Here is an 8,632-nt window from a genome sequence, read left to right as displayed (position 1 = left end):
ATCAGAGTTGAAAAGTGGTGGGCAAGTAAAAGTGGAATAGTAAAGAGATGTGGAGGTATCGTGGTGATGAAGATTTCACCATGGCCATGCACTCCAGTTGCTTGAGATCACTTGGCAATAGATCACCAGTAGCTTGGCATCTCTTCTTAAACATTAAATCTCAGTTCAAGCATAATTAAGAAAAAATGTGAACCTAAAGGATAGGCACCTTTTTTTAATGATGGCCAGAATTTAAGTACGATCTCAATAAAGATGATCTAGAATGTGTACAAGAAGCAATCATAGAACTTTTAAGACCATGGATGGGTGTATTGTTAGGGGTGATAATGTGCTCCAAATTTTACAATATAAAATTTAATGATCGAATCGGATTAGGATCGTATCCTAGTTCTATTCATTTTTGAACTAAAATTTATTTAGGGCCCTACTATTTTATGAAGAAGCATTTCGTTCACGATCCATTACCACCCCTATGTATTGTTGGTCACTCGTTTTGATTCTTGAAAGACATCAAAGCGAGACAACACAATTAAAAACAAGGACCTTCTCCCCTTCTATTTATCTCCAGGTTTGAACATAAATCGATGAGAAGGTTATTAAGATTGAAATTTGGTTTAAGCCTTAATTTGGATCCACAAGTCTATAACTACCGCTAATTTTGATCGAAAACATGAAAAACTTGTATGCAACGTAGTAGACGTTGCCAAAAAATGACTCGACAATGGATTCAACTCAAACATATATGATATTTGTCTGGTCGACTAATACCTGTGTATCTAGATGTGAAGCCCTTGGAGGCTTGAAATGTAAACTTTTGCTTTCTTCTATATTTTTTGGTAAAATAAAGTGAATTATATGACATAGGTCACATATCTCTCTATATTATTATTACTAGAACATGAGGCGCGCTTTGTGCGCCCTCCTATTCAGGAACCTTTTGCGACACACGTGCAACGGTGTTATGTTTATCTATTCTCACAAACACAAGGAAGGAACACAACTGATATCATACATATTTCCATATACCAAAGTAGGACCACAACATGTCAACATATGTTCCATACAAGGTTCAACAATTCGGTCCATCCATATGTTACATCCGGTCATGTTTCACGTCTACCAGCCATCATAGCTGGTTGTCGATATGTCCGAATTTTTTGTACTTTAGCCCCTTATACGAAAAAATCACGTTTAGACCTCTAAAAAACGTTCTCGTTTTTGGACCCTTTGCTCGGCGCCATGACCTCCGGCGCCGAGGTAACACTGATCGGGGCCATAGAACATGGCGCCGAGGTATCAACCTCGTTGGCATCTGGTTGTTGTGTTGGCGCTTACGTGGCGTGACCTCGGCGCCATAGATCAGGGCGCCGAGGTATCAACCTCGCTCGCATATCTGTTTGTTCATGTTCAGCTGCATGGGAAAGCAGCAATAATGATCGGCTTTCGTTGTATGTGACATTTACATAGACGATGGCGTGCAACAACAGCCCCTAGACAATGCGCATGATGGTTGGACATCCAGAAGACGTCATGTTATTGTCCATTGCCTAGGGGGCTACTGATGCACGCCATCGCCAATGCGCATGTCACAAACAGCGAAAGTCAGCCATCATTGCTGCTTTCCTATGCAGCTGAGCACGAACGGACAGCTATACGAGAGAGGTTGATACCACGTCGCCATGGTCTATGACGCCGAGATCACGCCATGTAAGCGCCAACGCAGCAACCAGATGACAACGAAGTTGATACATCGGCGCCATGGTCTACGGCGCCGATCAGTGTTACCTCGACGCCGTTGGTCATGGCGCCGAGCAAAGGGTCAAAAAACGAGAATATTTTTTTAGAGGTCTAAAAGTGATTTTTTTGTACAAGGGGCTAAAATGCAAAAAAACGGCCGATATGTTGGGTCCTGATACTACCACTGAAGGCCCAAAGTCAAGGGGGTCAACAAGATGCTCCATGTACACAATTCAAGCATAACTACAGAGGGTAAGGTAGAAGTAGACCAACGTGTCCTCTGCAATGTTTTAACAGACGCAAAAACACAAAGTTTCATCAACCAGGATGGAAGGTAGAAGTTGATAAAAAAAGTATCAACTGCATAATTTCTAGGAGCACAAAAGCAAAAGATCCTTTATCTTTTGTCTAGATGGCATCTTCACCGGATCTGCAGAAGGGAAAAAAGTTCTTTACGTCAGATACACAAAAAATAAACATTTTTGCTTTTGGTTGATTCCTGGAAAATAAACTGGCAAGTAACTCGAAGTAGGCATTTCAATAAGAGATGCACAACAAAGAGCTGAAGACTACACATGAACCTATAAAGTTTACATATGTGTGCTTCTGAGCACCAAAAAACATTTATGTATGACATATTATTATAGCATGAAGCATAGATCCCTAGGCGATAACACTATGCAAACAATAAGACAAACAAAGTTGAAAAAAGGGCATCACAATTTATGATTCAGAAGAAGCCTAAACAGTTTCTGCAACTGGAGAATGTTTTGACGATTTTGAAGATCCTGGAAGTTGAAGGCACGCTGATAGCGTACTTGTCATGTATTTTAGAGAGTGTATAGGGTGTTCTGTATCTGCATATTTGAACTGGCCATTTAGCCCATCACTCACCTCAAGACCATATTTATTTGTGGCAAATGACTTAGCGGTTCTTGGGAAACAAGATCAACTAATTATAAATGTCGTTCGAGGATCATTAGTGATGCGCAGGTGCAGTTTTTTTAAACAACTTAACATGTCCCCACCAGTGATACCTACCTTCTCTTTTCAACTTTTTTTCCAAGCTGAACCAACTACACTTCCACTAAAATCTTCGAGGATCATTGGTGACGCGCAGGTGCAGTTTTTTAAACAACTTTAACATGTCCCCACCAGTGATACCTACCTTCTCTTTTCAACCTTTGTTCCCAAGCTGAACCAACTACACTTCCACTAAAATCTTCTAGGAAACTAACAATTTAGAGGTAACGTTAGAAGTGTTTTAGAGCACGATGAGAATATTTTTTGTTCAGATGAGAAGCTATGGTGTCATGATTCTCCAGGACACTTCAAGAGTCTTCGGAGGTAGGGATAACGAAAGCAACAACAGTGAGGAACCTGATCCCATGCGCGACTGTGGAGGTGGAAGACCTAAACCAGGGCAATGAGCACACTACGAATAAAACAACATGTTCTAATTCTAATGCATCATACGCTCTGTTGGTACTATTGGTACTTTCTATATAGGAATAACACATGATTTAACCTAAGAAAATTGTTGTACGCATTCATGTTTAGGAGTATAGACAACTATTCAGTATTATTCAATATATCAAATGAATTCATAGTTTTGAACCAGCTGATTCTAGCTTAAAAAGTATATTGTAAGAAGAACATTCAAACCTGGTGACCCTAAGGTAGTGAGCAGCAAAACAACGCTTCTAGATGGATAAACATGATTCTAGGTAGCTATGGTGTACTGTAGAAGGGTTCACCTGCCAGTAGGTATCACCGGTATGTACACAGTGAACATATGAGAGAGTAAAGCCTAATTAATTAACAAGATATGCAAGTGTAGGCATATGCTATTGGCAACATAACAACTTCAATGTTTTCTAAGAATCTGCACATAACCCTATGATTGTAGCATATTGCATGTGAAGGGAAAATGGTCTTAGTTCAGGAGGAAGCCATCATAATGATGGTTGTTTAAGTGGTTAGTTTTAATCTTAAGTTTTACCCTTTTGAAGCGCGGTGTTCTAATTCATTTGTTCACACATCGATCCGCGGTCAAACCAGTGCTGGAAAACAACCGGCTAAAAATAGCTATATCATCTCTAAAGGGCTCGGAAGTAAGTGGAGTTACCAAGGTATAGCAGGACCATCTGTGTAGGCATCAGCACCATCCTCTTTATCGTATCCACCTACGAAAAGCTTACTAGCAGTTTCCTTGGCGGGGGATCGGCGAGTCATGCACATAAGTTGTTTCCACTCCATATATTTAGTATCTCACACAATATGGGACTAAGAGAAATAGATAAGTTTATCGATATCGACCGAACCTCTTGCCCGCAACCTTTTTGAGAGGCTTGGTCGTCGATCCATGGGCACATCATCCTCATTTCTCTAAAAAGGCGCAAACATTAGGGAAGATACAAAAATAGCAAAAAACATTATATTGCAAAACTACAGGTTAGATAGATAACATATCATGGATAAGCATGATGCAATGAGAAGGCTCTGAACAAGCAAGGCAACAATATGTGTTGGTGTGGTATATCTATCAAGAGCTGAAGTCACAAACACTATCCATAACCAAAAAAACAAGGCATTTTCTCATGGCATAATGTAGTAGTGCTTTGAACACTGGCCAATGCGGTTCGCTGTAGCATTCATATACAAAGGAAACATAATAAACAAATACACTAAATGCAGCATATCCAGAATTCCAGTTGATGACACCAAGCAGAACATGGCCAACGAACTAGCCATGATGATGAGAGATCAGGGCTATTATTGAGTACTTGGAGGCAAAAAACACAATGAGCTCGGAGAAAGCATCAACATACTAACCCCCAATGGTACAGAGAAATAATCTACATCATAAGTAAGGCAAGCAGCTATGGTTGTGCCCAGCAACCACTTTGTCCATTCATCGCTATATGTTTAGAGCCCCAGAACCATTTCATAGTACTGTTCCCTTTGAGATAGTTTTAGAGTCCTAATACTACATAACAATACAAAGCAAGAGCTAAAAATGATAGAATTCTGACTTTGCTATTTTTTGGCACCCAAACGATGAACACCGAGTGGACATTATCATGTATAGCCTCTCGGCAACTCCACACGTCGACGTCGCGATGCTTCCAGAGGCCGAGCGCGTTTGGCTCTATAGTTGTGGGAGGGAAGGCGGCGCTTGGATCTTTTTCCCGGCCACAAGATCACGTTCCAATGGCCAAAGATGCTTCACATTTTCTTTCCTGTAGCAGGAATGGACGATTCGGTCATGTGTGTTACTGGATTATTCTAGAACCCAGGCATCACTTTCTCCACGTTGAGAACAAGCAACCGCCTTCTCTGCGTTCGACAAAGTGACATGGTACAAGGTGAAGGAAACGACGACAATGACAGTGCTGCTGCTCACCCCACTGTGTCTCTCCTCGCTTCTTCGATAATAACTCGGTTACATTATGCAGCCAGGGTGCATGGTGCACGCTACGCGGCTGTCCAGCTTCAGGGGCACCGCTTCGCCGGCCTCTTCGGGCTGCCTCCGTCGGTGCCCATCGCCAACTGCACCGAGTTTGTCCACTCCCAGGTGGCTTCATAGGTGTCGGACCTGGCGTCCACGATTAAGGATGTCAATGCCACGACGACAAGGTGATAAGCCTAGGAGTTTACTGACCAGGTGTGTGAGCTTTGTCTTTGCTCGACCTCGAATTACTGGCCTGCTGTCCATGACCTTGCTCCTACCCCATGTCTGACGTCACTAAATTTTCGTCATGCCGATGTTCATTTAGGTAGGGGAGCAGAGATCTGTATGCCAAGGTAGGGGACCAGATGTATCTGGGTGCCAAGAGGTGCAAGGCGGAGGGAGGCGAGGGGAACCTAAACCGAAAACCCACACTAGAGCAGACCGACAGCGATAGCTTCGACGAGAACGACGGGCAGAACCAGAAGCCACCGGGCAAGGGGAAGAATATGACACCGGCGGAGACCCCCCAAGGACTATGCCATGTCCATGACAGGAGAGGGCAGGCTACTGACAGCACAAATCACTTCTATGTTATGCTCTGCACCACTTAGCCTCTCCGTGTGTTGCTCAACTGTGTCATGTGTAGGGATGGCAATGGGTACGGGTATGGGTAAATGACCGTGGATAATTATCTATTGGATACGGGTATGGTGGAATTTGGTATCCGCAAGTACGGTTATGGATATAATAAGGTATCCACGGATAATTTTTCGCGGGTATGGATATCCAGTATCCATACCCGTTACCCAATGGATATCTCACATGTGGGCCATTCGGATTTAATATATTATCATTAATTCTCATTTTTTCAATTTTTATCCATGACATATTGTTTGGTGCTGAAATTATCATTTGATGCTGCTGGAATGATAATTATTTTGAAATGTGATAAAATTGTTGTTTAGTGTTGAATGCTAAAATTGTAGTGGGCGGGCGGGTAACGGGTATCCACCGAATAGCGGATACCGGTGGGTATGGGTATGGATACGGATCCCGTTGTCTCCCTCGTGGGCCTAGATGGACAGCGTGGTACTCTCGTGGCTCAACGACACAATCACCGTCGAGATACAGGACATCGTCCATGACTAGGTGGACACCGCTCGCAAGGCGTGGGGCTTGGGCGCTCCACCTCGATGCTCAGTTCCACCTGTTTGCTTAGGGGCATCTCTCGTGGGAGAGTAGTGTTGCTAGATGAAGGGCATGACAGACTGAAGCGTCCCGATCCCTTGGGACTCAAATGTGAAACAATTACTAGTCCCAGGAGGCTAGTAACCACATTCCTTACTTCAAATAGTACAGAGTTTAAATAAAAGTTATTACAATACCGGGGTACAAGCTCGAGAGAGCCAGAATATAAAGCGCAGTAGAAAGTGTACTAGCCCAAGCCACAGGCAGAACTGGGAGCAGACACAGCCCTCTCAATCAAGCATAGCAGAAAAGAAGTCTTCGGCTGCTGAAAAACATAAATAAATCTGGGTGAATACACTAGGTATTCCTCAAGCCCACCCCGCTCCCGTAAAGAGAAAGAGACCTACATCATACATGCTTTATTTGGTGGAGTTGAAGTCACTCTTCATTTTCTTAGAGAAAGGCAGTTGATGTGAGGTTTTCCAAAAGACTTAAAAGTAACAAAGTACTCAACCACCACTGAGCTTCCCGCTCCCGTGGCCTTGTTTTCTTTTTCAGTACGCACTTACACACACATTTCCTTGTTCACGGAGGTTGTAAAAATCTCTAATTGTCATACCACACCAGACTCGTCCATACCAGTGGACATGGACTATTCGAATAGGTTTCAACTCTGCGCAGAGGGGTACACTTTACCCACTAGTCCGGTTTCTGCGATCTCACCGTCGTGAGACCCGAATGCCATATCTCTTTCTTTCCTCGCACGTCCTAACCTTAACGGTTATACTGGAAGGATTCAGGCCACCGCCATGTCCAAACCGGACAAAACATTCCCCCTCCTTATCCTCCCGGTGCTCCCCAACCTTCATAACCTTGGGGTCGGACCGTACGAGTTCGGATTGAGTGACTGCCCACACAGTCTCAAGTGGTTGTACTATTTATGAGTACAGGTAGTGAAAGATGACAAACCGGTCCTTATATGAGGGGACAATCCTTCTGCTCACGCCTAAACCAGCTGAGCCAACACCTTAGGCCCTCCCCTAAACCAGTGAGTCCCTGATCATCCCACTCCCAAGGTGATGAGGGTGAATACCCTTCATCGCACATCCCTTTTTAAAAGAAACCTTATTTAAAGAAACATATTGCCCTTTCTCCCAATCCACATTTCGTGTCCAAAAGATATATGTTAATGCGGGCTATCTCTCTACTCACAATGCTAATATCCCACCCTGAAATCCCGGCCTAGGTAGTGGTAGAAAGAATAGGTAATTTATGCATCAAGGGAAGGATGGACTTGCCTTCGTCGAAGCTTTCCTAGCACAAAAGGTCTACCTCCGGGAGATCGGGCTCCGGCCCTTCTTCCGGGGTTACGGGTTCCGGATCGACGGTCCCCGCTAGAGATGGCAATGGGTACCCGCTACCCGAAACCCGGTGGGTTTTTGCTCTATTAGGGTATGGGTTTGGGTCAATTTCTCTACCCATGGGTTTGTTAATGGGTTCAAATGGAAACCCAACGAGTACGTGGGCATGGGTTTGTTCTTCCACTACCCATACCCGCAAACCCATGGGTTTTTAAAACCCGCCTTAAAATCATCATTCCTTATAAATATGTCTCATAATATTATTAATTGAATATGTTCTAATTGAAATAAACTTCATGTAACAAATTTTAAGCTAAAATTAGTTATCACTTGTTCCTTTTATCCTAGCTTATTAATGTATTGGTTGTTATTTACATGATGAATTATTTTTTATGCTGATGTTAGTGGGTATGGGAAACCCGTTGGGTACCCGAAACCCGCATGGGTATGGGTTTGGGCAAAATTTTATACCCGTCATGGGTATGGGTTTTTTAGCGGGTGTATATTTTTTTCGCGGGTATGAGTTTGGGCAAGTAATACCTAGCAGGTTTTTACCCGTTGCCATCTCTAGTCCCCGCTTCTTCTAGTAAAACAGGCAATAAAACAATACATCAACAGTGGTTTACTAATTGTAGTGTGTCATTTTCTAACATTATTATTACATGTGACTTTAGAAATTATTTTTGATAATTTTTGGTGCATAAAATATTGAGGAGTACTAATTAAAGGAGAAAAGGCTGAAAAAAGGAAAAAGAAAAAGGGATTCAGCTCTGGTGGGTCGGGGGGGGATTCTGGCCCAGCCAGGCGCTGCGCGCGCGCGGCGCGAGTGCGCTGGCCCAGTTGCGGCCCAAGGCGGAAGACGGCGCGGGCGCGCGAGGGTGACGGCGTCTCC

This window comes from Zea mays, chromosome 4 (assembly GCF_902167145.1).
Source record: "Zea mays cultivar B73 chromosome 4, Zm-B73-REFERENCE-NAM-5.0, whole genome shotgun sequence".
NCBI lineage: Eukaryota > Viridiplantae > Streptophyta > Magnoliopsida > Poales > Poaceae > Zea > Zea mays.
Note: the sequence above shows the minus strand (reverse complement) of the source record.